We start from the raw sequence: 23,410 nt of genomic DNA on the forward strand, positions 1-23,410 counted from the left end.
CGGTAAGTAAGCCTCGGTTAGCTCAGCCGGTAGAGCGCGGGACTTTTAATCCTGAGGTCGAGGGTTCAAGTCCCTCATCGGGCGTAGTGCTTCGAATGTTGCTTTCTGTCTGTTAAATTGCACACGTAGTTGCTGCATAGATGATTAAAAGTTCTTGTTTACGGATAAGTGTTAGTCAAGTGAAGTTTGATTCTGCTATTAGACGAGGTGACCCGAGTGGTTAAGGTGATGGACTGCTAATCCATTGTGCATTGCACGCGTGGGTTCGAATCCCATCTTCGTCGATTAGTATTCTTTCTTTTAATGACGAATGACTGGCGCATCTCGCTACCGTGTTGTTGTGATAACAAACATTGATTGCTGTATATTCTGGATGAAAGATCGGTGTTTCAAACGGGTCCTATGGTGTAATGGTTAGCACTTCAGACTCTGACTCTGATAATCTGAGTTCAAATCTCAGTAGGGCCTCTTATTATAAGAAACCAAAAGAAAATCTGGTTGTTTATTCTCCTATTCGTAGAAGATATTCTCGTGTTAAACGCCACCTTTTTGTCATTTCTTCTTTGAAAGTTTCCACCTCTACCCTTTAAACTTATTCCTTCAGTCAACGGTTTAATTATCTCCTCTGAGTCCTTTAAATTGTTTTAACCTTGATAGCTAAACCGTATAAATGATTCTTCCCCTTTCTCCTTTCCCAAACTTCTTTGTCCACAACTTTAATTTCTTTTTCTCGCCAAATACAACTTAGATACACAATATGGAACAGTAAATAAAAATGAATTGACGTAGCTTACATTATACTGTATTCTTCTGAATCATTTAACGTGGGTCACATTAAGTACAACATCTAGAAAACACCCATCTCCGCACGAAGTGAACCTGCGTATTGGCACAAAAATAACATTGTTTAATAGCAAGTAACTGCCCCGAGTGAGGTTCGAACTCACGACCTCGAGATTATGAGACTCGCGCGCTGCCTACTGCGCTATCGAGGCGTATGACCTGTAACAAAAGTTACAATTTAAAAGAGGACAATGTTTCGTAAGGTATATTAAAGAAATAATTGATATTGCTATCCCAGAACGCGGTAAGTAAGCCCGGTTAGCTCAGCCGGTAGAGCGCGGGACTTTTAATCCTGAGGTCGAGGGTTCAAGTCCCTCATCGGGCGTAGTGCTTCGAATGTTGCTTTCTGTCTGTTAAATTGCACACGTAGTTGCTGCATAGATGATTAAAAGTTCTTGTTTACGGATAAGTGTTAGTCAAGTGAAGTTTGATTCTGCTTTTAGACGAGGTGACCGAGTGGTTAAGGTGATGGACTGCTAATCCATTGTGCATTGCACGCGTGGGTTCGAATCCCATCTTCGTCGATTAGTATTCTTTCTTTTAATGACGAATGACTGGCGCATCTCGCTACCGTGTTGTTGTGAAAACAAACATTGATTGCTGTATATTCTGGATGAAAGATCGGTGTTTCAAACGGGTCCTATGGTGTAATGGTTAGCACTTCAGACTCTGACTCTGATAATCTGAGTTCAAATCTCAGTAGGGCCTCTTATTATAAGAAACCAAAAGAAAATCTGGTTGTTTATTCTCCTATTCGTAGAAGATATTCTCGTGGTAAACGCCACCTTTTTGTCATTTCTTCTTTGAAAGTTTCCACCTCTACCCTTTAAACTTATTCCTTCAGTCAACGGTTTAATTATCTCCTCTGAGTCCTTTAAATTGTTTTAACCTTGATAGCTAAACCGTATAAATGATTCTTCCCCTTTCTCCTTTCCCAAACTTCTTTGTCCACAACTTTAATTTCTTTTTCTCGCCAAATACAACTTAGATACACAATATGGAACAGTAAATAAAAATGAATTGACGTAGCTTACATTATACTGTATTCTTCTGAATCATTTAACGTGGGTCACATTAAGTACAACATCTAGAAAACACCCATCTCCGCACGAAGTGAACCTGCGTATTGGCACAAAAATAACATTGTTTAATAGCAAGTAACTGCCCCGAGTGAGGTTCGAACTCACGACCTCGAGATTATGAGACTCGCGCGCTGCCTACTGCGCTATCGAGGCGTATGACCTGTAACAAAAGTTACAATTTAAAAGAGGACAATGTTTCGTAAGGTATATTAAAGAAATAATTGATATTGCTATCCCAGAACGCGGTAAGTAAGCCCGGTTAGCTCAGCCGGTAGAGCGCGGGACTTTTAATCCTGAGGTCGAGGGTTCAAGTCCCTCATCGGGCGTAGTGCTTCGAATGTTGCTTTCTGTCTGTTAAATTGCACACGTAGTTGCTGCATAGATGATTAAAAGTTCTTGTTTACGGATAAGTGTTAGTCAAGTGAAGTTTGATTCTGCTTTTAGACGAGGTGACCGAGTGGTTAAGGTGATGGACTGCTAATCCATTGTGCATTGCACGCGTGGGTTCGAATCCCATCTTCGTCGATTAGTATTCTTTCTTTTAATGACGAATGACTGGCGCATCTCGCTACCGTGTTGTTGTGAAAACAAACATTGATTGCTGTATATTCTGGATGAAAGATCGGTGTTTCAAACGGGTCCTATGGTGTAATGGTTAGCACTTCAGACTCTGACTCTGATAATCTGAGTTCAAATCTCAGTAGGGCCTCTTATTATAAGAAACCAAAAGAAAATCTGGTTGTTTATTCTCCTATTCGTAGAAGATATTCTCGTGGTAAACGCCACCTTTTTGTCATTTCTTCTTTGAAAGTTTCCACCTCTACCCTTTAAACTTATTCCTTCAGTCAACGGTTTAATTATCTCCTCTGAGTCCTTTAAATTGTTTTAACCTTGATAGCTAAACCGTATAAATGATTCTTCCCCTTTCTCCTTTCCCAAACTTCTTTGTCCACAACTTTAATTTCTTTTTCTCGCCAAATACAACTTAGATACACAATATGGAACAGTAAATAAAAATGAATTGACGTAGCTTACATTATACTGTATTCTTCTGAATCATTTAACGTGGGTCACATTAAGTACAACATCTAGAAAACACCCATCTCCGCACGAAGTGAACCTGCGTATTGGCACAAAAATAACATTGTTTAATAGCAAGTAACTGCCCCGAGTGAGGTTCGAACTCACGACCTCGAGATTATGAGACTCGCGCGCTGCCTACTGCGCTATCGAGGCGTATGACCTGTAACAAAAGTTACAATTTAAAAGAGGACAATGTTTCGTAAGGTATATTAAAGAAATAATTGATATTGCTATCCCAGAACGCGGTAAGTAAGCCCGGTTAGCTCAGCCGGTAGAGCGCGGGACTTTTAATCCTGAGGTCGAGGGTTCAAGTCCCTCATCGGGCGTAGTGCTTCGAATGTTGCTTTCTGTCTGTTAAATTGCACACGTAGTTGCTGCATAGATGATTAAAAGTTCTTGTTTACGGATAAGTGTTAGTCAAGTGAAGTTTGATTCTGCTTTTAGACGAGGTGACCGAGTGGTTAAGGTGATGGACTGCTAATCCATTGTGCATTGCACGCGTGGGTTCGAATCCCATCTTCGTCGATTAGTATTCTTTCTTTTAATGACGAATGACTGGCGCATCTCGCTACCGTGTTGTTGTGAAAACAAACATTGATTGCTGTATATTCTGGATGAAAGATCGGTGTTTCAAACGGGTCCTATGGTGTAATGGTTAGCACTTCAGACTCTGACTCTGATAATCTGAGTTCAAATCTCAGTAGGGCCTCTTATTATAAGAAACCAAAAGAAAATCTGGTTGTTTATTCTCCTATTCGTAGAAGATATTCTCGTGGTAAACGCCACCTTTTTTGTCATTTCTTCTTTGAAAGTTTCCACCTCTACCCTTTAAACTTATTCCTTCAGTCAACGGTTTAATTATCTCCTCTGAGTCCTTTAAATTGTTTTAACCTTGATAGCTAAACCGTATAAATGATTCTTCCCCTTTCTCCTTTCCCAAACTTCTTTGTCCACAACTTTAATTTCTTTTTCTCGCCAAATACAACTTAGATACACAATATGGAACAGTAAATAAAAATGAATTGACGTAGCTTACATTATACTGTATTCTTCTGAATCATTTAACGTGGGTCACATTAAGTACAACATCTAGAAAACACCCATCTCCGCACGAAGTGAACCTGCGTATTGGCACAAAAATAACATTGTTTAATAGCAAGTAACTGCCCCGAGTGAGGTTCGAACTCACGACCTCGAGATTATGAGACTCGCGCGCTGCCTACTGCGCTATCGAGGCGTATGACCTGTAACAAAAGTTACAATTTAAAAGAGGACAATGTTTCGTAAGGTATATTAAAGAAATAATTGATATTGCTATCCCAGAACGCGGTAAGTAAGCCCGGTTAGCTCAGCCGGTAGAGCGCGGGACTTTTAATCCTGAGGTCGAGGGTTCAAGTCCCTCATCGGGCGTAGTGCTTCGAATGTTGCTTTCTGTCTGTTAAATTGCACACGTAGTTGCTGCATAGATGATTAAAAGTTCTTGTTTACGGATAAGTGTTAGTCAAGTGAAGTTTGATTCTGCTTTTAGACGAGGTGACCGAGTGGTTAAGGTGATGGACTGCTAATCCATTGTGCATTGCACGCGTGGGTTCGAATCCCATCTTCGTCGATTAGTATTCTTTCTTTTAATGACGAATGACTGGCGCATCTCGCTACCGTGTTGTTGTGAAAACAAACATTGATTGCTGTATATTCTGGATGAAAGATCGGTGTTTCAAACGGGTCCTATGGTGTAATGGTTAGCACTTCAGACTCTGACTCTGATAATCTGAGTTCAAATCTCAGTAGGGCCTCTTATTATAAGAAACCAAAAGAAAATCTGGTTGTTTATTCTCCTATTCGTAGAAGATATTCTCGTGGTAAACGCCACCTTTTTTGTCATTTCTTCTTTGAAAGTTTCCACCTCTACCCTTTAAACTTATTCCTTCAGTCAACGGTTTAATTATCTCCTCTGAGTCCTTTAAATTGTTTTAACCTTGATAGCTAAACCGTATAAATGATTCTTCCCCTTTCTCCTTTCCCAAACTTCTTTGTCCACAACTTTAATTTCTTTTTCTCGCCAAATACAACTTAGATACACAATATGGAACAGTAAATAAAAATGAATTGACGTAGCTTACATTATACTGTATTCTTCTGAATCATTTAACGTGGGTCACATTAAGTACAACATCTAGAAAACACCCATCTCCGCACGAAGTGAACCTGCGTATTGGCACAAAAATAACATTGTTTAATAGCAAGTAACTGCCCCGAGTGAGGTTCGAACTCACGACCTCGAGATTATGAGACTCGCGCGCTGCCTACTGCGCTATCGAGGCGTATGACCTGTAACAAAAGTTACAATTTAAAAGAGGACAATGTTTCGTAAGGTATATTAAAGAAATAATTGATATTGCTATCCCAGAACGCGGTAAGTAAGCCCGGTTAGCTCAGCCGGTAGAGCGCGGGACTTTTAATCCTGAGGTCGAGGGTTCAAGTCCCTCATCGGGCGTAGTGCTTCGAATGTTGCTTTCTGTCTGTTAAATTGCACACGTAGTTGCTGCATAGATGATTAAAAGTTCTTGTTTACGGATAAGTGTTAGTCAAGTGAAGTTTGATTCTGCTTTTAGACGAGGTGACCGAGTGGTTAAGGTGATGGACTGCTAATCCATTGTGCATTGCACGCGTGGGTTCGAATCCCATCTTCGTCGATTAGTATTCTTTCTTTTAATGACGAATGACTGGCGCATCTCGCTACCGTGTTGTTGTGAAAACAAACATTGATTGCTGTATATTCTGGATGAAAGATCGGTGTTTCAAACGGGTCCTATGGTGTAATGGTTAGCACTTCAGACTCTGACTCTGATAATCTGAGTTCAAATCTCAGTAGGGCCTCTTATTATAAGAAACCAAAAGAAAATCTGGTTGTTTATTCTCCTATTCGTAGAAGATATTCTCGTGGTAAACGCCACCTTTTTTGTCATTTCTTCTTTGAAAGTTTCCACCTCTACCCTTTAAACTTATTCCTTCAGTCAACGGTTTAATTATCTCCTCTGAGTCCTTTAAATTGTTTTAACCTTGATAGCTAAACCGTATAAATGATTCTTCCCCTTTCTCCTTTCCCAAACTTCTTTGTCCACAACTTTAATTTCTTTTTCTCGCCAAATACAACTTAGATACACAATATGGAACAGTAAATAAAAATGAATTGACGTAGCTTACATTATACTGTATTCTTCTGAATCATTTAACGTGGGTCACATTAAGTACAACATCTAGAAAACACCCATCTCCGCACGAAGTGAACCTGCGTATTGGCACAAAAATAACATTGTTTAATAGCAAGTAACTGCCCCGAGTGAGGTTCGAACTCACGACCTCGAGATTATGAGACTCGCGCGCTGCCTACTGCGCTATCGAGGCGTATGACCTGTAACAAAAGTTACAATTTAAAAGAGGACAATGTTTCGTAAGGTATATTAAAGAAATAATTGATATTGCTATCCCAGAACGCGGTAAGTAAGCCCGGTTAGCTCAGCCGGTAGAGCGCGGGACTTTTAATCCTGAGGTCGAGGGTTCAAGTCCCTCATCGGGCGTAGTGCTTCGAATGTTGCTTTCTGTCTGTTAAATTGCACACGTAGTTGCTGCATAGATGATTAAAAGTTCTTGTTTACGGATAAGTGTTAGTCAAGTGAAGTTTGATTCTGCTTTTAGACGAGGTGACCGAGTGGTTAAGGTGATGGACTGCTAATCCATTGTGCATTGCACGCGTGGGTTCGAATCCCATCTTCGTCGATTAGTATTCTTTCTTTTAATGACGAATGACTGGCGCATCTCGCTACCGTGTTGTTGTGAAAACAAACATTGATTGCTGTATATTCTGGATGAAAGATCGGTGTTTCAAACGGGTCCTATGGTGTAATGGTTAGCACTTCAGACTCTGACTCTGATAATCTGAGTTCAAATCTCAGTAGGGCCTCTTATTATAAGAAACCAAAAGAAAATCTGGTTGTTTATTCTCCTATTCGTAGAAGATATTCTCGTGGTAAACGCCACCTTTTTGTCATTTCTTCTTTGAAAGTTTCCACCTCTACCCTTTAAACTTATTCCTTCAGTCAACGGTTTAATTATCTCCTCTGAGTCCTTTAAATTGTTTTAACCTTGATAGCTAAACCGTATAAATGATTCTTCCCCTTTCTCCTTTCCCAAACTTCTTTGTCCACAACTTTAATTTCTTTTTCTCGCCAAATACAACTTAGATACACAATATGGAACAGTAAATAAAAATGAATTGACGTAGCTTACATTATACTGTATTCTTCTGAATCATTTAACGTGGGTCACATTAAGTACAACATCTAGAAAACACCCATCTCCGCACGAAGTGAACCTGCGTATTGGCACAAAAATAACATTGTTTAATAGCAAGTAACTGCCCCGAGTGAGGTTCGAACTCACGACCTCGAGATTATGAGACTCGCGCGCTGCCTACTGCGCTATCGAGGCGTATGACCTGTAACAAAAGTTACAATTTAAAAGAGGACAATGTTTCGTAAGGTATATTAAAGAAATAATTGATATTGCTATCCCAGAACGCGGTAAGTAAGCCCGGTTAGCTCAGCCGGTAGAGCGCGGGACTTTTAATCCTGAGGTCGAGGGTTCAAGTCCCTCATCGGGCGTAGTGCTTCGAATGTTGCTTTCTGTCTGTTAAATTGCACACGTAGTTGCTGCATAGATGATTAAAAGTTCTTGTTTACGGATAAGTGTTAGTCAAGTGAAGTTTGATTCTGCTTTTAGACGAGGTGACCGAGTGGTTAAGGTGATGGACTGCTAATCCATTGTGCATTGCACGCGTGGGTTCGAATCCCATCTTCGTCGATTAGTATTCTTTCTTTTAATGACGAATGACTGGCGCATCTCGCTACCGTGTTGTTGTGAAAACAAACATTGATTGCTGTATATTCTGGATGAAAGATCGGTGTTTCAAACGGGTCCTATGGTGTAATGGTTAGCACTTCAGACTCTGACTCTGATAATCTGAGTTCAAATCTCAGTAGGGCCTCTTATTATAAGAAACCAAAAGAAAATCTGGTTGTTTATTCTCCTATTCGTAGAAGATATTCTCGTGGTAAACGCCACCTTTTTTGTCATTTCTTCTTTGAAAGTTTCCACCTCTACCCTTTAAACTTATTCCTTCAGTCAACGGTTTAATTATCTCCTCTGAGTCCTTTAAATTGTTTTAACCTTGATAGCTAAACCGTATAAATGATTCTTCCCCTTTCTCCTTTCCCAAACTTCTTTGTCCACAACTTTAATTTCTTTTTCTCGCCAAATACAACTTAGATACACAATATGGAACAGTAAATAAAAATGAATTGACGTAGCTTACATTATACTGTATTCTTCTGAATCATTTAACGTGGGTCACATTAAGTACAACATCTAGAAAACACCCATCTCCGCACGAAGTGAACCTGCGTATTGGCACAAAAATAACATTGTTTAATAGCAAGTAACTGCCCCGAGTGAGGTTCGAACTCACGACCTCGAGATTATGAGACTCGCGCGCTGCCTACTGCGCTATCGAGGCGTATGACCTGTAACAAAAGTTACAATTTAAAAGAGGACAATGTTTCGTAAGGTATATTAAAGAAATAATTGATATTGCTATCCCAGAACGCGGTAAGTAAGCCCGGTTAGCTCAGCCGGTAGAGCGCGGGACTTTTAATCCTGAGGTCGAGGGTTCAAGTCCCTCATCGGGCGTAGTGCTTCGAATGTTGCTTTCTGTCTGTTAAATTGCACACGTAGTTGCTGCATAGATGATTAAAAGTTCTTGTTTACGGATAAGTGTTAGTCAAGTGAAGTTTGATTCTGCTTTTAGACGAGGTGACCGAGTGGTTAAGGTGATGGACTGCTAATCCATTGTGCATTGCACGCGTGGGTTCGAATCCCATCTTCGTCGATTAGTATTCTTTCTTTTAATGACGAATGACTGGCGCATCTCGCTACCGTGTTGTTGTGAAAACAAACATTGATTGCTGTATATTCTGGATGAAAGATCGGTGTTTCAAACGGGTCCTATGGTGTAATGGTTAGCACTTCAGACTCTGACTCTGATAATCTGAGTTCAAATCTCAGTAGGGCCTCTTATTATAAGAAACCAAAAGAAAATCTGGTTGTTTATTCTCCTATTCGTAGAAGATATTCTCGTGGTAAACGCCACCTTTTTTGTCATTTCTTCTTTGAAAGTTTCCACCTCTACCCTTTAAACTTATTCCTTCAGTCAACGGTTTAATTATCTCCTCTGAGTCCTTTAAATTGTTTTAACCTTGATAGCTAAACCGTATAAATGATTCTTCCCCTTTCTCCTTTCCCAAACTTCTTTGTCCACAACTTTAATTTCTTTTTCTCGCCAAATACAACTTAGATACACAATATGGAACAGTAAATAAAAATGAATTGACGTAGCTTACATTATACTGTATTCTTCTGAATCATTTAACGTGGGTCACATTAAGTACAACATCTAGAAAACACCCATCTCCGCACGAAGTGAACCTGCGTATTGGCACAAAAATAACATTGTTTAATAGCAAGTAACTGCCCCGAGTGAGGTTCGAACTCACGACCTCGAGATTATGAGACTCGCGCGCTGCCTACTGCGCTATCGAGGCGTATGACCTGTAACAAAAGTTACAATTTAAAAGAGGACAATGTTTCGTAAGGTATATTAAAGAAATAATTGATATTGCTATCCCAGAACGCGGTAAGTAAGCCCGGTTAGCTCAGCCGGTAGAGCGCGGGACTTTTAATCCTGAGGTCGAGGGTTCAAGTCCCTCATCGGGCGTAGTGCTTCGAATGTTGCTTTCTGTCTGTTAAATTGCACACGTAGTTGCTGCATAGATGATTAAAAGTTCTTGTTTACGGATAAGTGTTAGTCAAGTGAAGTTTGATTCTGCTTTTAGACGAGGTGACCGAGTGGTTAAGGTGATGGACTGCTAATCCATTGTGCATTGCACGCGTGGGTTCGAATCCCATCTTCGTCGATTAGTATTCTTTCTTTTAATGACGAATGACTGGCGCATCTCGCTACCGTGTTGTTGTGAAAACAAACATTGATTGCTGTATATTCTGGATGAAAGATCGGTGTTTCAAACGGGTCCTATGGTGTAATGGTTAGCACTTCAGACTCTGACTCTGATAATCTGAGTTCAAATCTCAGTAGGGCCTCTTATTATAAGAAACCAAAAGAAAATCTGGTTGTTTATTCTCCTATTCGTAGAAGATATTCTCGTGGTAAACGCCACCTTTTTTGTCATTTCTTCTTTGAAAGTTTCCACCTCTACCCTTTAAACTTATTCCTTCAGTCAACGGTTTAATTATCTCCTCTGAGTCCTTTAAATTGTTTTAACCTTGATAGCTAAACCGTATAAATGATTCTTCCCCTTTCTCCTTTCCCAAACTTCTTTGTCCACAACTTTAATTTCTTTTTCTCGCCAAATACAACTTAGATACACAATATGGAACAGTAAATAAAAATGAATTGACGTAGCTTACATTATACTGTATTCTTCTGAATCATTTAACGTGGGTCACATTAAGTACAACATCTAGAAAACACCCATCTCCGCACGAAGTGAACCTGCGTATTGGCACAAAAATAACATTGTTTAATAGCAAGTAACTGCCCCGAGTGAGGTTCGAACTCACGACCTCGAGATTATGAGACTCGCGCGCTGCCTACTGCGCTATCGAGGCGTATGACCTGTAACAAAAGTTACAATTTAAAAGAGGACAATGTTTCGTAAGGTATATTAAAGAAATAATTGATATTGCTATCCCAGAACGCGGCAAGTAAGCCCGGTTAGCTCAGCCGGTAGAGCGCGGGACTTTTAATCCTGAGGTCGAGGGTTCAAGTCCCTCATCGGGCGTAGTGCTTCGAATGTTGCTTTCTGTCTGTTAAATTGCACACGTAGTTGCTGCATAGATGATTAAAAGTTCTTGTTTACGGATAAGTGTTAGTCAAGTGAAGTTTGATTCTGCTTTTAGACGAGGTGACCGAGTGGTTAAGGTGATGGACTGCTAATCCATTGTGCATTGCACGCGTGGGTTCGAATCCCATCTTCGTCGATTAGTATTCTTTCTTTTAATGACGAATGACTGGCGCATCTCGCTACCGTGTTGTTGTGAAAACAAACATTGATTGCTGTATATTCTGGATGAAAGATCGGTGTTTCAAACGGGTCCTATGGTGTAATGGTTAGCACTTCAGACTCTGACTCTGATAATCTGAGTTCAAATCTCAGTAGGGCCTCTTATTATAAGAAACCAAAAGAAAATCTGGTTGTTTATTCTCCTATTCGTAGAAGATATTCTCGTGGTAAACGCCACCTTTTTTGTCATTTCTTCTTTGAAAGTTTCCACCTCTATCCCTTTAAACTTATTCCTTCAGTCAACGGTTTAATTATCTCCTCTGAGTCCTTTAAATTGTTTTAACCTTGATAGCTAAACCGTATAAATGATTCTTCCCCTTTCTCCTTTCCCAAACTTCTTTGTCCACAACTTTAATTTCTTTTTTCTCGCCAAATACAACTTAGATACACAATATGGAACAGTAAATAAAAATGAATTGACGTAGCTTACATTATACTGTATTCTTCTGAATCATTTAACGTGGGTCACATTAAGTACAACATCTAGAAAACACCCATCTCCGCACGAAGTGAACCTGCGTATTGGCACAAAAATAACATTGTTTAATAGCAAGTAACTGCCCCGAGTGAGGTTCGAACTCACGACCTCGAGATTATGAGACTCGCGCGCTGCCTACTGCGCTATCGAGGCGTATGACCTGTAACAAAAGTTACAATTTAAAAGAGGACAATGTTTCGTAAGGTATATTAAAGAAATAATTGATATTGCTATCCCAGAACGCGGTAAGTAAGCCCGGTTAGCTCAGCCGGTAGAGCGCGGGACTTTTAATCCTGAGGTCGAGGGTTCAAGTCCCTCATCGGGCGTAGTGCTTCGAATGTTGCTTTCTGTCTGTTAAATTGCACACGTAGTTGCTGCATAGATGATTAAAAGTTCTTGTTTACGGATAAGTGTTAGTCAAGTGAAGTTTGATTCTGCTTTTAGACGAGGTGACCGAGTGGTTAAGGTGATGGACTGCTAATCCATTGTGCATTGCACGCGTGGGTTCGAATCCCATCTTCGTCGATTAGTATTCTTTCTTTTAATGACGAATGACTGGCGCATCTCGCTACCGTGTTGTTGTGAAAACAAACATTGATTGCTGTATATTCTGGATGAAAGATCGGTGTTTCAAACGGGTCCTATGGTGTAATGGTTAGCACTTCAGACTCTGACTCTGATAATCTGAGTTCAAATCTCAGTAGGGCCTCTTATTATAAGAAACCAAAAGAAAATCTGGTTGTTTATTCTCCTATTCGTAGAAGATATTCTCGTGGTAAACGCCACCTTTTTTGTCATTTCTTCTTTGAAAGTTTCCACCTCTACCCTTTAAACTTATTCCTTCAGTCAACGGTTTAATTATCTCCTCTGAGTCCTTTAAATTGTTTTAACCTTGATAGCTAAACCGTATAAATGATTCTTCCCCTTTCTCCTTTCCCAAACTTCTTTGTCCACAACTTTAATTTCTTTTTCTCGCCAAATACAACTTAGATACACAATATGGAACAGTAAATAAAAATGAATTGACGTAGCTTACATTATACTGTATTCTTCTGAATCATTTAACGTGGGTCACATTAAGTACAACATCTAGAAAACACCCATCTCCGCACGAAGTGAACCTGCGTATTGGCACAAAAATAACATTGTTTAATAGCAAGTAACTGCCCCGAGTGAGGTTCGAACTCACGACCTCGAGATTATGAGACTCGCGCGCTGCCTACTGCGCTATCGAGGCGTATGACCTGTAACAAAAGTTACAATTTAAAAGAGGACAATGTTTCGTAAGGTATATTAAAGAAATAATTGATATTGCTATCCCAGAACGCGGTAAGTAAGCCCGGTTAGCTCAGCCGGTAGAGCGCGGGACTTTTAATCCTGAGGTCGAGGGTTCAAGTCCCTCATCGGGCGTAGTGCTTCGAATGTTGCTTTCTGTCTGTTAAATTGCACACGTAGTTGCTGCATAGATGATTAAAAGTTCTTGTTTACGGATAAGTGTTAGTCAAGTGAAGTTTGATTCTGCTTTTAGACGAGGTGACCGAGTGGTTAAGGTGATGGACTGCTAATCCATTGTGCATTGCACGCGTGGGTTCGAATCCCATCTTCGTCGATTAGTATTCTTTCTTTTAATGACGAATGACTGGCGCATCTCGCTACCGTGTTGTTGTGAAAACAAACATTGATTGCTGTATATTCTGGATGAAAGATCGGTGTTTCAAACGGGTCCTATGGTGTAATGGTTAGCACTTCAGACTCTGACTCTGATAATCTGAGTTCAAATCTCAGTAGGGCCTCTTATTATAAGAAACCAAAAGAAAATCTGGTTGTTTATTCTCCTATTCGTAGAAGATATTCTCGTGGTAAACGCCACCTTTTTTGTCATTTCTTCTTTGAAAGTTTCCACCTCTACCCTTTAAACTTATTCCTTCAGTCAACGGTTTAATTATCTCCTCTGAGTCCTTTAAATTGTTTTAACCTTGATAGCTAAACCGTATAAATGATTCTTCCCCTTTCTCCTTTCCCAAACTTCTTTGTCCACAACTTTAATTTCTTTTTCTCGCCAAATACAACTTAGATACACAATATGGAACAGTAAATAAAAATGAATTGACGTAGCTTACATTATACTGTATTCTTCTGAATCATTTAACGTGGGTCACATTAAGTACAACATCTAGAAAACACCCATCTCCGCACGAAGTGAACCTGCGTATTGGCACAAAAATAACATTGTTTAATAGCAAGTAACTGCCCCGAGTGAGGTTCGAACTCACGACCTCGAGATTATGAGACTCGCGCGCTGCCTACTGCGCTATCGAGGCGTCTGACCTGTAACAAAAGTTACAATTTAAAAGAGGACAATGTTTCGTAAGGTATATTAAAGAAATAATTGATATTGCTATCCCAGAACGCGGTAAGTAAGCCCGGTTAGCTCAGCCGGTAGAGCGCGGGACTTTTAATCCTGAGGTCGAGGGTTCAAGTCCCTCATCGGGCGTAGTGCTTCGAATGTTGCTTTCTGTCTGTTAAATTGCACACGTAGTTGCTGCATAGATGATTAAAAGTTCTTGTTTACGGATAAGTGTTAGTCAAGTGAAGTTTGATTCTGCTTTTAGACGAGGTGACCGAGTGGTTAAGGTGATGGACTGCTAATCCATTATGCATTGCACGCGTGGGTTCGAATCCCATCTTCGTCGATTAGTATTCTTTCTTTTAATGACGAATGACTGGCGCATCTTGCTACCGTGTTGTTGTGAAAACAAACATTGATTGCTGTATATTCTGGATGAAAGATCGGTGTTTCAAACGGGTCCTATGGTGTAATGGTTAGCACTTCAGACTCTGACTCTGATAATCTGAGTTCAAATCTCAGTAGGGCCTCTTATTATAAGAAACCAAAAGAAAATCTGGTTGTTTATTCTCCTATTCGTAGAAGATATTCTCGTGGTAAACGCCACCTTTTTTGTCATTTCTTCTTTGAAAGTTTCCACCTCTACCCTTTAAACTTATTCCTTCAGTCAACGGTTTAATTATCTCCTCTGAGTCCTTTAAATTGTTTTAACCTTGATAGCTAAACCGTATAAATGATTCTTCCCCTTTCTCCTTTCCCAAACTTCTTTGTCCACAACTTTAATTTCTTTTTCTCGCCAAATACAACTTAGATACACAATATGGAACAGTAAATAAAAATGAATTGACGTAGCTTACATTATACTGTATTCTTCTGAATCATTTAACGTGGGTCACATTAAGTACAACATCTAGAAAACACCCATCTCCGCACGAAGTGAACCTGCGTATTGGCACAAAAATAACATTGTTTAATAGCAAGTAACTGCCGCGAGTGAGGTTCGAACTCACGACCTCGAGATTATGAGACTCGCGCGCTGCCTACTGCGCTATCGAGGCGTCTGACCTGTAACAAAAGTTACAATTTAAAAGAGGACAATGTTTCGTAAGGTATATTAAAGAAATAATTGATATTGCTATCCCAGAACGCGGTATGTAAGCCCGTTTAGCTCAGCCGGTAGAGCGCGGGACTTTTAATCCTGAGGTCGAGGGTTCAAGTCCCTCATCGGGCGTAGTGCTTCGAATGTTGCTTTCTGTCTGTTAAATTGCACACGTAGTTGCTGCATAGATGATTAAAAGTTCTTGTTTACGGATAAGTGTTAGTCAAGTGAAGTTTGATTCTGCTTTTAGACGAGGTGACCGAGTGGTTAAGGTTATGGACTGCTAATCCATTGTGCATTGCACGCGTGGGTTCGAATCCCATCTTCGTCGATTAGTATTATTTCTTTTAATGACGAATGACTGGCGCATCTCGCTACCGTGTTGTTGTGAAAACAAACATTGATTGCTGTATATTCTGGATGAAAGATCGGTGTTTCAAACGGGTCCTATGGTGTAATGGTTAGCACTTCAGACTCTGACTCTGATAATCTGAGTTCAAATCTCAGTAGGGCCTCTTATTATAAGAAACCAAAAGAAAATCTGGTTGTTTATTCTCCTATTCGTAGAAGATATTCTCGTGGTAAACGCCACCTTTTTTGTCATTTCTTCTTTGAAAGTTTCCACCTCTACCCTTTAAACTTATTCCTTCAGTCAACGGTTTAATTATCTCCTCTGAGTCCTTTAAATTGTTTTAACCTTGATAGCTAAACCGTATAAATGATTCTTCCCCTTTCTCCTTTCCCAAACTTCTTTGTCCACAACTTTAATTTCTTTTTCTCGCCAAATACAACTTAGATACACAATATGGAACAGTAAATAAAAATGAATTGACGTAGCTTACATTATACTGTATTCTTCTGAATCATTTAACGTGGGTCACATTAAGTACAACATCTAGAAAACACCCATCTCCGCACGAAGTGAACCTGCGTATTGGCCACAAAAATAACATTGTTTAATAGCAAGTAACTGCCGCGAGTGAGGTTCGAACTCACGACCTCGAGATTATGAGACTCGCGCGCTGCCTACTGCGCTATCGAGGCGTCTGACCTGTAACAAAAGTTACAATTTAAAAGAGGACAATGTTTCGTAAGGTATATTAAAGAAATAATTGATATTGCTATCCCAGAACGCGGTATGTAAGCCCGGTTAGCTCAGCCGGTAGAGCGCGGGACTTTTAATCCTGAGGTCGAGGGTTCAAGTCCCTCATCGGGCGTAGTGCTTCGAATGTTGCTTTCTGTCTGTTAAATTGCACACGTAGTTGCTGCATAGATGATTAAAAGTTCTTGTTTACGGATAAGTGTTAGTCAAGTGAAGTTTGATTCTGCTTTTAGACGAGGTGACCGAGTGGTTAAGGTGATGGACTGCTAATCCATTGTGCATTGCACGCGTGGGTTCGAATCCCATCTTCGTCGATTAGTATTCTTTCTTTTAATGACGAATGACTGGCGCATCTCGCTACCGTGTTGTTGTGAAAACAAACATTGATTGCTGTATATTCTGGATGAAAGATCGGTGTTTCAAACGGGTCGTATGGTGTAATGGTTAGCACTTCAGACTCTGACTCTGATAATCTGAGTTCAAATCTCAGTAGGGCCTCTTATTATAAGAAACCAAAAGAAAATCTGGTTGTTTATTCTCCTATTCGTAGAAGATATTCTCGTGGTAAACGCCACCTTTTTTGTCATTTCTTCTTTGAAAGTTTCCACCTCTACCCTTTAAACTTATTCCTTCAGTCAACGGTTTAATTATCTCCTCTGAGTCCTTTAAATTGTTTTAACCTTGATAGCTAAACCGTATAAATGATTCTTCCCCTTTCTCCTTTCCCAAACTTCTTTGTCCACAACTTTAATTTCTTTTTCTCGCCAAATACAACTTAGATACACAATATGGAACAGTAAATAAAAATGAATTGACGTAGCTTACATTATACTGTATTCTTCTGAATCATTTAACGTGGGTCACATTAAGTACAACATCTAGAAAACACCCATCTCCGCACGAAGTGAACCTGCGTATTGGCACAAAAATAACATTGTTTAATAGCAAGTAACTGCCCCGAGTGAGGTTCGAACTCACGACCTCGAGATTATGAGACTCGCACGCTGCCTACTGCGCTATCGAGGCGTCTGACCTGTAACAAAAGTTACAATTTAAAAGAGGACAATGTTTCGTAAGGTATATTAAAGAAATAATTGATATTGCTATCCCAGAACGCGGTAAGTAAGCCCGGTTAGCTCAGCCGGTAGAGCGCGGGACTTTTAATCCTGAGGTCGAGGGTTCAAGTCCCTCATCGGGCGTAGTGCTTCGAATGTTGCTTTCTGTCTGTTAAATTGCACACGTAGTTGCTGCATAGATGATTAAAAGTTCTTGTTTACGGATAAGTGTTAGTCAAGTGAAGTTTGATTCTGCTTTTAGACGAGGTGACCGAGTGGTTAAGGTGATGGACTGCTAATCCATTGTGCATTGCACGCGTGGGTTCGAATCCCATCTTCGTCGATTAGTATTCTTTCTTTTAATGACGAATGACTGGCGCATCTCGCTACCGTGTTGTTGTGAAAACAAACATTGATTGCTGTATATTCTGGATGAAAGATCGGTGTTTCAAACGGGTCGTATGGTGTAATGGTTAGCACTTCAGACTCTGACTCTGATAATCTGAGTTCAAATCTCAGTAGGGCCTCTTATTATAAGAAACCAAAAGAAAATCTGGTTGTTTATTCTCCTATTCGTAGAAGATATTCTCGTGGTAAACGCCACCTTTTTGTCATTTCTTCTTTGAAAGTTTCCACCTCTACCCTTTAAACTTATTCCTTCAGTCAACGGTTTAATTATCTCCTCTGAGTCCTTTAAATTGTTTTAACCTTGATAGCTAAACCGTATAAATGATTCTTCCCCTTTCTCCTTTCCCAAACTTCTTTGTCCACAACTTTAATTTCTTTTTCTCGCCAAATACAACTTAGATACACAATATGGAACAGTAAATAAAAATGAATTGACGTAGCTTACATTATACTGTATTCTTCTGAATCATTTAACGTGGGTCACATTAAGTACAACATCTAGAAAACACCCATCTCCGCACGAAGTGAACCTGCGTATTGGCACAAAAATAACATTGTTTAATAGCAAGTAACTGCCCCGAGTGAGGTTCGAACTCACGACCTCGAGATTATGAGACTCGCGCGCTGCCTACTGCGCTATCGAGGCGTCTGACCAGTAACAAAAGTTACAATTTAAAAGAGGACAATGTTTCGTAAGGTATATTAAAGAAATAATTGATATTGCTATCCCAGAACGCGGTAAGTAAGCCCGGTTAGCTCAGCCGGTAGAGCGCGGGACTTTTAATCCTGAGGTCGAGGGTTCAAGTCCCTCATCGGGCGTAGTGCTTCGAATGTTGCTTTCTGTCTGTTAAATTGCACACGTAGTTGCTGCATAGATGATTAAAAGTTCTTGTTTACGGATAAGTGTTAGTCAAGTGAAGTTTGATTCTGCTTTTAGACGAGGTGACCGAGTGGTTAAGGTGATGGACTGCTAATCCATTGTGCATTGCACGCGTGGGTTCGAATCCCATCTTCGTCGATTAGTATTCTTTCTTTTAATGACGAATGACTGGCGCATCTCGCTACCGTGTTGTTGTGAAAACAAACATTGATTGCTGTATATTCTGGATGAAAGATCGGTGTTTCAAACGGGTCCTATGGTGTAATGGTTAGCACTTCAGACTCTGACTCTGATAATCTGAGTTCAAATCTCAGTAGGGCCTCTTATTATAAGAAACCAAAAGAAAATCTGGTTGTTTATTCTCCTATTCGTAGAAGATATTCTCGTGGTAAACGCCACCTTTTTTGTCATTTCTTCTTTGAAAGTTTCCACCTCTACCCTTTAAACTTATTCCTTCAGTCAACGGTTTAATTATCTCCTCTGAGTCCTTTAAATTGTTTTAACCTTGATAGCTAAACCGTATAAATGATTCTTCCCCTTTCTCCTTTCCCAAACTTCTTTGTCCACAACTTTAATTTCTTTTTCTCGCCAAATACAACTTAGATACACAATATGGAACAGTAAATAAAAATGAATTGACGTAGCTTACATTATACTGTATTCTTCTGAATCATTTAACGTGGGTCACATTAAGTACAACATCTAGAAAACACCCATCTCCGCACGAAGTGAACCTGCGTATTGGCACAAAAATAACATTGTTTAATAGCAAGTAACTGCCCCGAGTGAGGTTCGAACTCACGACCTCGAGATTATGAGACTCGCACGCTGCCTACTGCGCTATCGAGGCGTCTGACCTGTAACAAAAGTTACAATTTAAAAGAGGACAATGTTTCGTAAGGTATATTAAAGAAATAATTGATATTGCTATCCCAGAACGCGGTATGTAAGCCCGGTTAGCTCAGCCGGTAGAGCGCGGGACTTTTAATCCTGAGGTCGAGGGTTCAAGTCCCTCATCGGGCGTAGTGCTTCGAATGTTGCTTTCTGTCTGTTAAATTGCACACGTAGTTGCTGAATAGATGATTAAAAGTTCTTGTTTACGGATAAATGTTAGTCAAGTGAAGTTTGATTCTGCTTTTAGACGAGGTGACCGAGTGGTTAAGGTGATGGACTGCTAATCCATTGTGCATTGCACGCGTGGGTTCGAATCCCATCTTCGTCGATTAGTATTCTTTCTTTTAATGACGAATGACTGGCGCATCTCGCTACCGTGTTGTTGTGAAAACAAACATTGATTGCTGTATATTCTGGATGAAAGATCGGTGTTTCAAACGGGTCGTATGGTGTAATGGTTAGCACTTCAGACTCTGACTCTGATAATCTGAGTTCAAATCTCAGTAGGGCCTCTTATTATAAGAAACCAAAAGAAAATCTGGTGTTTTATTCTCCTATTCGTAGAAGATATTCTCGTGGTAAACGCCACCTTTTTTGTCATTTCTTCTTTGAAAGTTTCCACCTCTACCCTTTAAACTTATTCCTTCAGTCAACGGTTTAATTATCTCCTCTGAGTCCTTTAAATTGTTTTAACCTTGATAGCTAAACCGTATAAATGATTCTTCCCCTTTCTCCTTTCCCAAACTTCTTTGTCCACAACTTTAATTTCTTTTTCTCGCCAAATACAACTTAGATACACAATATGGAACAGTAAATAAAAATGAATTGACGTAGCTTACATTATACTGTATTCTTCTGAATCATTTAACGTGGGTCACATTAAGTACAACATCTAGAAAACACCCATCTCCGCACGAAGTGAACCTGCGTATTGGCACAAAAATAACATTGTTTAATAGCAAGTAACTGCCCCGAGTGAGGTTCGAACTCACGACCTCGAGATTATGAGACTCGCGCGCTGCCTACTGCGCTATCGAGGCGTCTGACCTGTAACAAAAGTTACAATTTAAAAGAGGACAATGTTTCGTAAGGTATATTAAAAAAATAATTGATATTGCTATCCCAGAACGCGGTAAGTAAGCCCGGTTAGCTCAGCCGGTAGAGCGCGGGACTTTTAATCCTGAGGTCGAGGGTTCAAGTCCCTCATCGGGCGTAGTGCTTCGAATGTATGTAGAACTCACCCGGTCTCGTCAGCTCCCGGAAGTTAAGCTACGTCGGGTCCCGTTAGTACTTGGATGCAGAAGTGTTTTTTGTGTTCTCCTGTTTCCCCATCAATTTGTGAGTTTATTGCTGATTTTCATTACTTTTTGTTGTTATTTTCATATTCTAGAGTGTTTATTTTGTATAGTTTTCTTGTTGTTCTCTTGTTTTCCCCAAATTTATCCTTTTCGGTGTTTTGTTTACTTGTGTGGGGGCCCCCCCTTCCCCCTTGGCAGTTTGTTTACATTGTCTAGGGGACAATGGCTGCCAAGTGGCTCAATAGTGTAGATGTCGATTTTGGGGTTCAATTCCCGAGATTGAGTATGCGTGCGGTACATGGGTTTGTGCGTAGTTTGAAGGTTGAGCCACAGGATCTCTTAGGCCTAGTTGCTGTGCTAGATACGAGAAATCAGGTCGCTAGAATTACGTTTACGACAGAGGCATACACCTCAAATTTTTTGTCCCAACACAGTGGTATCGTCAGGACGGAATTGGAAGGGAAAGAAGTTAATGTAGTCATCAGGGACAGTAATATTCCGGAGAAATTTGTCAGAATTGCAGGGATTCCACAGAATCTAGACTTGGGAGTAGTAAAGACACGTCTGAAGGAATTTGGAACCATAATTGATGCTCGTTGGGAACGCTATCGGGTGGCAGAGGATGACGTTTTATACCCTGTCCTTGCCACTTGGATGATAGTACGAATGACGTTGACTAAGAATATTCCCTCATACATTACTATTGGCAGCTATCGTGCCATGGTAAAGTATGAGGGACAAAACCTACTTGCAGACTGTGTGACGACGAAACCCATTTTAGCTACAACTGCCCAACTTTGAGACGTAATAAGGAACCTATCATTGTCCAAAAGCCCAGTAATAAAATGACTAAAAAGACAGAGACAGTCCCGGAAAAACCCGTCACTCTACCCTTAGATGTAGACCCCATGGTTTCTAAGGCCCTTCTTGAGTGTGGATTACAAAGTTCACTCTCAGGGGGGACTCCCATTTTAGAAATTTCTCCCACCGAACAACCCGTTAAATCCACAGACGACCCACCACGACAGACTCCGCCCGCTCAAATGATAATCCCTGAAACACAACCTGATGACTCGGAACCTATGACAATTTCCATGGAACCAGTGGAACCCAATTTGGGGGAAGTTGAGTCCATGGAAACTGACAAAACAAGTGACCACCTGAAAGTTCCCACTGTACCACAAAGCAAACGTTTCAAACCAACATTGACACCCCAGAATTCTAGACCAACCTTGTCCACTTCTCAACCCAAGAAACCATTTAAATGACTGCAAAGCTAAAAATCGCATCTATCAACATTGGAGGGATTAGGTCAGTCGAGCGACGTCAAATTCTTTTTAACTTCTGCAGGGACGGTAACCTAGATATCGTGGGACTTCAAGAGGTAGCATTTCATTCTTGTCCAATTATTGAAAGTCGCTACCGTTTGTTGGCAAATGTCGGTCCCAACAAAAATGGAACAGCCATTCTCATTAGACATGGTCTGGACTATTCTCGATTACTTCTAGAACCCGACGGAAGGCTTATATCTATTGACGTGAAATGTTTCACGTTCATTAATATCTATGCTCCGTCAGGTAGTCACGTAAAAACCGAGAGAAACAACTTTCTTCGTCAAACCGTCCCTGCTTACACAATAACTACTCGACTGCCCTTCGTGTTGATGGGCGATTTTAACTGCGTAGACGACATCCAAGATAAGGCATGCTCCGACTCCTTCTCTTCCCAAAGTAATATTATCAGCTATGCTTTGAAAGAGATGGTTACTGGTCTTGATCTGGTAGATATCTGGAAAAAGCTAAATAAAAGTGAACCGGGGCACACCTTTTACCATCCCTCCGGTTCTTCTCGACTTGATAGGATATATGCTAGCCGATCTTTTGCAGAGAATTTTGTAAATATTTATTTGCAATCTTTGTCGGTTAGTGATCATCAATCGGTACAATCAACTTTTACCTGCAATATCGATCTCCCACATCGTACTAGATCCCCTGCTGGTTTGTGGAAATTAAATACTTCCATACTGTCAGAAGAAGGCTATCAAAACTATGTAAAAAATTTTATTCATGAATCTGCCAATCATCCTCTTAGGGCAACATATGCTCACCGACTTAAGACATACCTTTGTCTTCATTTTTTCAAAGTAACAGACAAAGCATTGTCTTAAGATTCGGCTTTTTTAAATACGATATTATTCCTTCCGCTAGTGATTGGTAGCTGTATTTAAAGTTGTCTTATTCATATTTTTGTCATTATATGTTAAGTTTAATTTTTTTTTGCCGGCCTTACCAAGAGGTCTGATTCTTTCTTTTGTTTAGACAAAGCATTGTCTTAAGATTTGTCTGTTTTAAATACGATATTATTCCTCCCGCTAGTGATTGTTAGCTGTATTTAAAGTTGACTTATTCATATTTTTGTCATTATATGTTAAGTTTAATTTTTTTTTGCCGGCCTTACCAAGAGGTCTGATTCTTTCTTTTGTTTAGACAAAGCATTGTCTTAAGATTTGTCTGTTTTAAATTCGATATTATTCCTCGCGCTAGTGATTGGTAGCTGTATTTCAAGTTTAATTTGTCATGTTTTTGTCATTATATGTTAAGTCTAAGGTTTTTCGGCCTTACCAAGAGGGCTTATTCTCTCTTTTTT

At 40.1% G+C, this 23,410-nt stretch overlaps 48 non-coding genes and 1 pseudogene across 48 annotated transcripts; 34 read left to right on the plus strand and 15 right to left on the minus strand.

The window, feature by feature from the left end:
- Positions 1-396: 396 nt before the first annotated feature.
- On the plus strand, positions 397-468 carry Trnaq-cug. The gene has a single exon. It is a non-coding gene; the product is annotated as a tRNA-Gln (tRNA).
- Positions 469-922: 454 nt separating this feature from the next.
- Positions 923-995, minus strand: Trnam-cau. The gene has a single exon. It is a non-coding gene; the product is annotated as a tRNA-Met (tRNA).
- A 290-nt stretch (positions 996-1,285) lies between these two features.
- On the plus strand, positions 1,286-1,367 carry Trnas-gcu. The gene has a single exon. It is a non-coding gene; the product is annotated as a tRNA-Ser (tRNA).
- A 112-nt stretch (positions 1,368-1,479) lies between these two features.
- Trnaq-cug lies at positions 1,480-1,551 on the plus strand. Its single transcript has one exon. It is a non-coding gene; the product is annotated as a tRNA-Gln (tRNA).
- Positions 1,552-2,005: 454 nt separating this feature from the next.
- Trnam-cau lies at positions 2,006-2,078 on the minus strand. Its single transcript has one exon. It is a non-coding gene; the product is annotated as a tRNA-Met (tRNA).
- A 290-nt stretch (positions 2,079-2,368) lies between these two features.
- Positions 2,369-2,450, plus strand: Trnas-gcu. Its single transcript has one exon. It is a non-coding gene; the product is annotated as a tRNA-Ser (tRNA).
- Positions 2,451-2,562: 112 nt separating this feature from the next.
- On the plus strand, positions 2,563-2,634 carry Trnaq-cug. Its single transcript has one exon. It is a non-coding gene; the product is annotated as a tRNA-Gln (tRNA).
- Positions 2,635-3,088: 454 nt separating this feature from the next.
- On the minus strand, positions 3,089-3,161 carry Trnam-cau. Its single transcript has one exon. It is a non-coding gene; the product is annotated as a tRNA-Met (tRNA).
- A 290-nt stretch (positions 3,162-3,451) lies between these two features.
- On the plus strand, positions 3,452-3,533 carry Trnas-gcu. Its single transcript has one exon. It is a non-coding gene; the product is annotated as a tRNA-Ser (tRNA).
- Positions 3,534-3,645: 112 nt separating this feature from the next.
- Trnaq-cug lies at positions 3,646-3,717 on the plus strand. Its single transcript has one exon. It is a non-coding gene; the product is annotated as a tRNA-Gln (tRNA).
- A 455-nt stretch (positions 3,718-4,172) lies between these two features.
- Positions 4,173-4,245, minus strand: Trnam-cau. The gene has a single exon. It is a non-coding gene; the product is annotated as a tRNA-Met (tRNA).
- Positions 4,246-4,535: 290 nt separating this feature from the next.
- On the plus strand, positions 4,536-4,617 carry Trnas-gcu. The gene has a single exon. It is a non-coding gene; the product is annotated as a tRNA-Ser (tRNA).
- Positions 4,618-4,729: 112 nt separating this feature from the next.
- Trnaq-cug lies at positions 4,730-4,801 on the plus strand. Its single transcript has one exon. It is a non-coding gene; the product is annotated as a tRNA-Gln (tRNA).
- A 455-nt stretch (positions 4,802-5,256) lies between these two features.
- Trnam-cau lies at positions 5,257-5,329 on the minus strand. Its single transcript has one exon. It is a non-coding gene; the product is annotated as a tRNA-Met (tRNA).
- A 290-nt stretch (positions 5,330-5,619) lies between these two features.
- Trnas-gcu lies at positions 5,620-5,701 on the plus strand. Its single transcript has one exon. It is a non-coding gene; the product is annotated as a tRNA-Ser (tRNA).
- Positions 5,702-5,813: 112 nt separating this feature from the next.
- On the plus strand, positions 5,814-5,885 carry Trnaq-cug. The gene has a single exon. It is a non-coding gene; the product is annotated as a tRNA-Gln (tRNA).
- A 455-nt stretch (positions 5,886-6,340) lies between these two features.
- On the minus strand, positions 6,341-6,413 carry Trnam-cau. The gene has a single exon. It is a non-coding gene; the product is annotated as a tRNA-Met (tRNA).
- A 290-nt stretch (positions 6,414-6,703) lies between these two features.
- Trnas-gcu lies at positions 6,704-6,785 on the plus strand. The gene has a single exon. It is a non-coding gene; the product is annotated as a tRNA-Ser (tRNA).
- Positions 6,786-6,897: 112 nt separating this feature from the next.
- On the plus strand, positions 6,898-6,969 carry Trnaq-cug. The gene has a single exon. It is a non-coding gene; the product is annotated as a tRNA-Gln (tRNA).
- A 454-nt stretch (positions 6,970-7,423) lies between these two features.
- Positions 7,424-7,496, minus strand: Trnam-cau. Its single transcript has one exon. It is a non-coding gene; the product is annotated as a tRNA-Met (tRNA).
- A 290-nt stretch (positions 7,497-7,786) lies between these two features.
- On the plus strand, positions 7,787-7,868 carry Trnas-gcu. Its single transcript has one exon. It is a non-coding gene; the product is annotated as a tRNA-Ser (tRNA).
- A 112-nt stretch (positions 7,869-7,980) lies between these two features.
- Trnaq-cug lies at positions 7,981-8,052 on the plus strand. The gene has a single exon. It is a non-coding gene; the product is annotated as a tRNA-Gln (tRNA).
- A 455-nt stretch (positions 8,053-8,507) lies between these two features.
- Positions 8,508-8,580, minus strand: Trnam-cau. Its single transcript has one exon. It is a non-coding gene; the product is annotated as a tRNA-Met (tRNA).
- A 290-nt stretch (positions 8,581-8,870) lies between these two features.
- Trnas-gcu lies at positions 8,871-8,952 on the plus strand. Its single transcript has one exon. It is a non-coding gene; the product is annotated as a tRNA-Ser (tRNA).
- A 112-nt stretch (positions 8,953-9,064) lies between these two features.
- Trnaq-cug lies at positions 9,065-9,136 on the plus strand. The gene has a single exon. It is a non-coding gene; the product is annotated as a tRNA-Gln (tRNA).
- Positions 9,137-9,591: 455 nt separating this feature from the next.
- On the minus strand, positions 9,592-9,664 carry Trnam-cau. The gene has a single exon. It is a non-coding gene; the product is annotated as a tRNA-Met (tRNA).
- Positions 9,665-9,954: 290 nt separating this feature from the next.
- Trnas-gcu lies at positions 9,955-10,036 on the plus strand. The gene has a single exon. It is a non-coding gene; the product is annotated as a tRNA-Ser (tRNA).
- Positions 10,037-10,148: 112 nt separating this feature from the next.
- On the plus strand, positions 10,149-10,220 carry Trnaq-cug. Its single transcript has one exon. It is a non-coding gene; the product is annotated as a tRNA-Gln (tRNA).
- Positions 10,221-10,675: 455 nt separating this feature from the next.
- On the minus strand, positions 10,676-10,748 carry Trnam-cau. The gene has a single exon. It is a non-coding gene; the product is annotated as a tRNA-Met (tRNA).
- A 290-nt stretch (positions 10,749-11,038) lies between these two features.
- On the plus strand, positions 11,039-11,120 carry Trnas-gcu. Its single transcript has one exon. It is a non-coding gene; the product is annotated as a tRNA-Ser (tRNA).
- A 112-nt stretch (positions 11,121-11,232) lies between these two features.
- Positions 11,233-11,304, plus strand: Trnaq-cug. Its single transcript has one exon. It is a non-coding gene; the product is annotated as a tRNA-Gln (tRNA).
- Positions 11,305-11,761: 457 nt separating this feature from the next.
- Trnam-cau lies at positions 11,762-11,834 on the minus strand. Its single transcript has one exon. It is a non-coding gene; the product is annotated as a tRNA-Met (tRNA).
- A 290-nt stretch (positions 11,835-12,124) lies between these two features.
- Positions 12,125-12,206, plus strand: Trnas-gcu. Its single transcript has one exon. It is a non-coding gene; the product is annotated as a tRNA-Ser (tRNA).
- Positions 12,207-12,318: 112 nt separating this feature from the next.
- Positions 12,319-12,390, plus strand: Trnaq-cug. Its single transcript has one exon. It is a non-coding gene; the product is annotated as a tRNA-Gln (tRNA).
- Positions 12,391-12,845: 455 nt separating this feature from the next.
- Positions 12,846-12,918, minus strand: Trnam-cau. Its single transcript has one exon. It is a non-coding gene; the product is annotated as a tRNA-Met (tRNA).
- Positions 12,919-13,208: 290 nt separating this feature from the next.
- On the plus strand, positions 13,209-13,290 carry Trnas-gcu. The gene has a single exon. It is a non-coding gene; the product is annotated as a tRNA-Ser (tRNA).
- A 112-nt stretch (positions 13,291-13,402) lies between these two features.
- Trnaq-cug lies at positions 13,403-13,474 on the plus strand. Its single transcript has one exon. It is a non-coding gene; the product is annotated as a tRNA-Gln (tRNA).
- Positions 13,475-13,929: 455 nt separating this feature from the next.
- Positions 13,930-14,002, minus strand: Trnam-cau. The gene has a single exon. It is a non-coding gene; the product is annotated as a tRNA-Met (tRNA).
- Positions 14,003-14,486: 484 nt separating this feature from the next.
- Trnaq-cug lies at positions 14,487-14,558 on the plus strand. Its single transcript has one exon. It is a non-coding gene; the product is annotated as a tRNA-Gln (tRNA).
- Positions 14,559-15,570: 1,012 nt separating this feature from the next.
- Trnaq-cug lies at positions 15,571-15,642 on the plus strand. The gene has a single exon. It is a non-coding gene; the product is annotated as a tRNA-Gln (tRNA).
- An 819-nt stretch (positions 15,643-16,461) lies between these two features.
- On the plus strand, positions 16,462-16,543 carry Trnas-gcu. Its single transcript has one exon. It is a non-coding gene; the product is annotated as a tRNA-Ser (tRNA).
- Positions 16,544-17,545: 1,002 nt separating this feature from the next.
- Positions 17,546-17,627, plus strand: Trnas-gcu. Its single transcript has one exon. It is a non-coding gene; the product is annotated as a tRNA-Ser (tRNA).
- A 638-nt stretch (positions 17,628-18,265) lies between these two features.
- Trnam-cau lies at positions 18,266-18,338 on the minus strand. Its single transcript has one exon. It is a non-coding gene; the product is annotated as a tRNA-Met (tRNA).
- Positions 18,339-18,628: 290 nt separating this feature from the next.
- On the plus strand, positions 18,629-18,710 carry Trnas-gcu. The gene has a single exon. It is a non-coding gene; the product is annotated as a tRNA-Ser (tRNA).
- A 112-nt stretch (positions 18,711-18,822) lies between these two features.
- On the plus strand, positions 18,823-18,894 carry Trnaq-cug. The gene has a single exon. It is a non-coding gene; the product is annotated as a tRNA-Gln (tRNA).
- An 818-nt stretch (positions 18,895-19,712) lies between these two features.
- Positions 19,713-19,794, plus strand: Trnas-gcu. Its single transcript has one exon. It is a non-coding gene; the product is annotated as a tRNA-Ser (tRNA).
- A 639-nt stretch (positions 19,795-20,433) lies between these two features.
- Positions 20,434-20,506, minus strand: Trnam-cau. The gene has a single exon. It is a non-coding gene; the product is annotated as a tRNA-Met (tRNA).
- A 100-nt stretch (positions 20,507-20,606) lies between these two features.
- Trnak-uuu lies at positions 20,607-20,679 on the plus strand. Its single transcript has one exon. It is a non-coding gene; the product is annotated as a tRNA-Lys (tRNA).
- A 307-nt stretch (positions 20,680-20,986) lies between these two features.
- On the plus strand, positions 20,987-22,032 carry LOC123475710 (annotated as a pseudogene).
- Positions 22,033-23,410: the final 1,378 nt, after the last annotated feature.

This window comes from Daphnia magna, linkage group LG9, assembly GCF_020631705.1.
Source record: "Daphnia magna isolate NIES linkage group LG9, ASM2063170v1.1, whole genome shotgun sequence".
In the NCBI taxonomy this organism is placed as follows: Eukaryota; Metazoa; Arthropoda; class Branchiopoda; order Diplostraca; family Daphniidae; genus Daphnia; species Daphnia magna.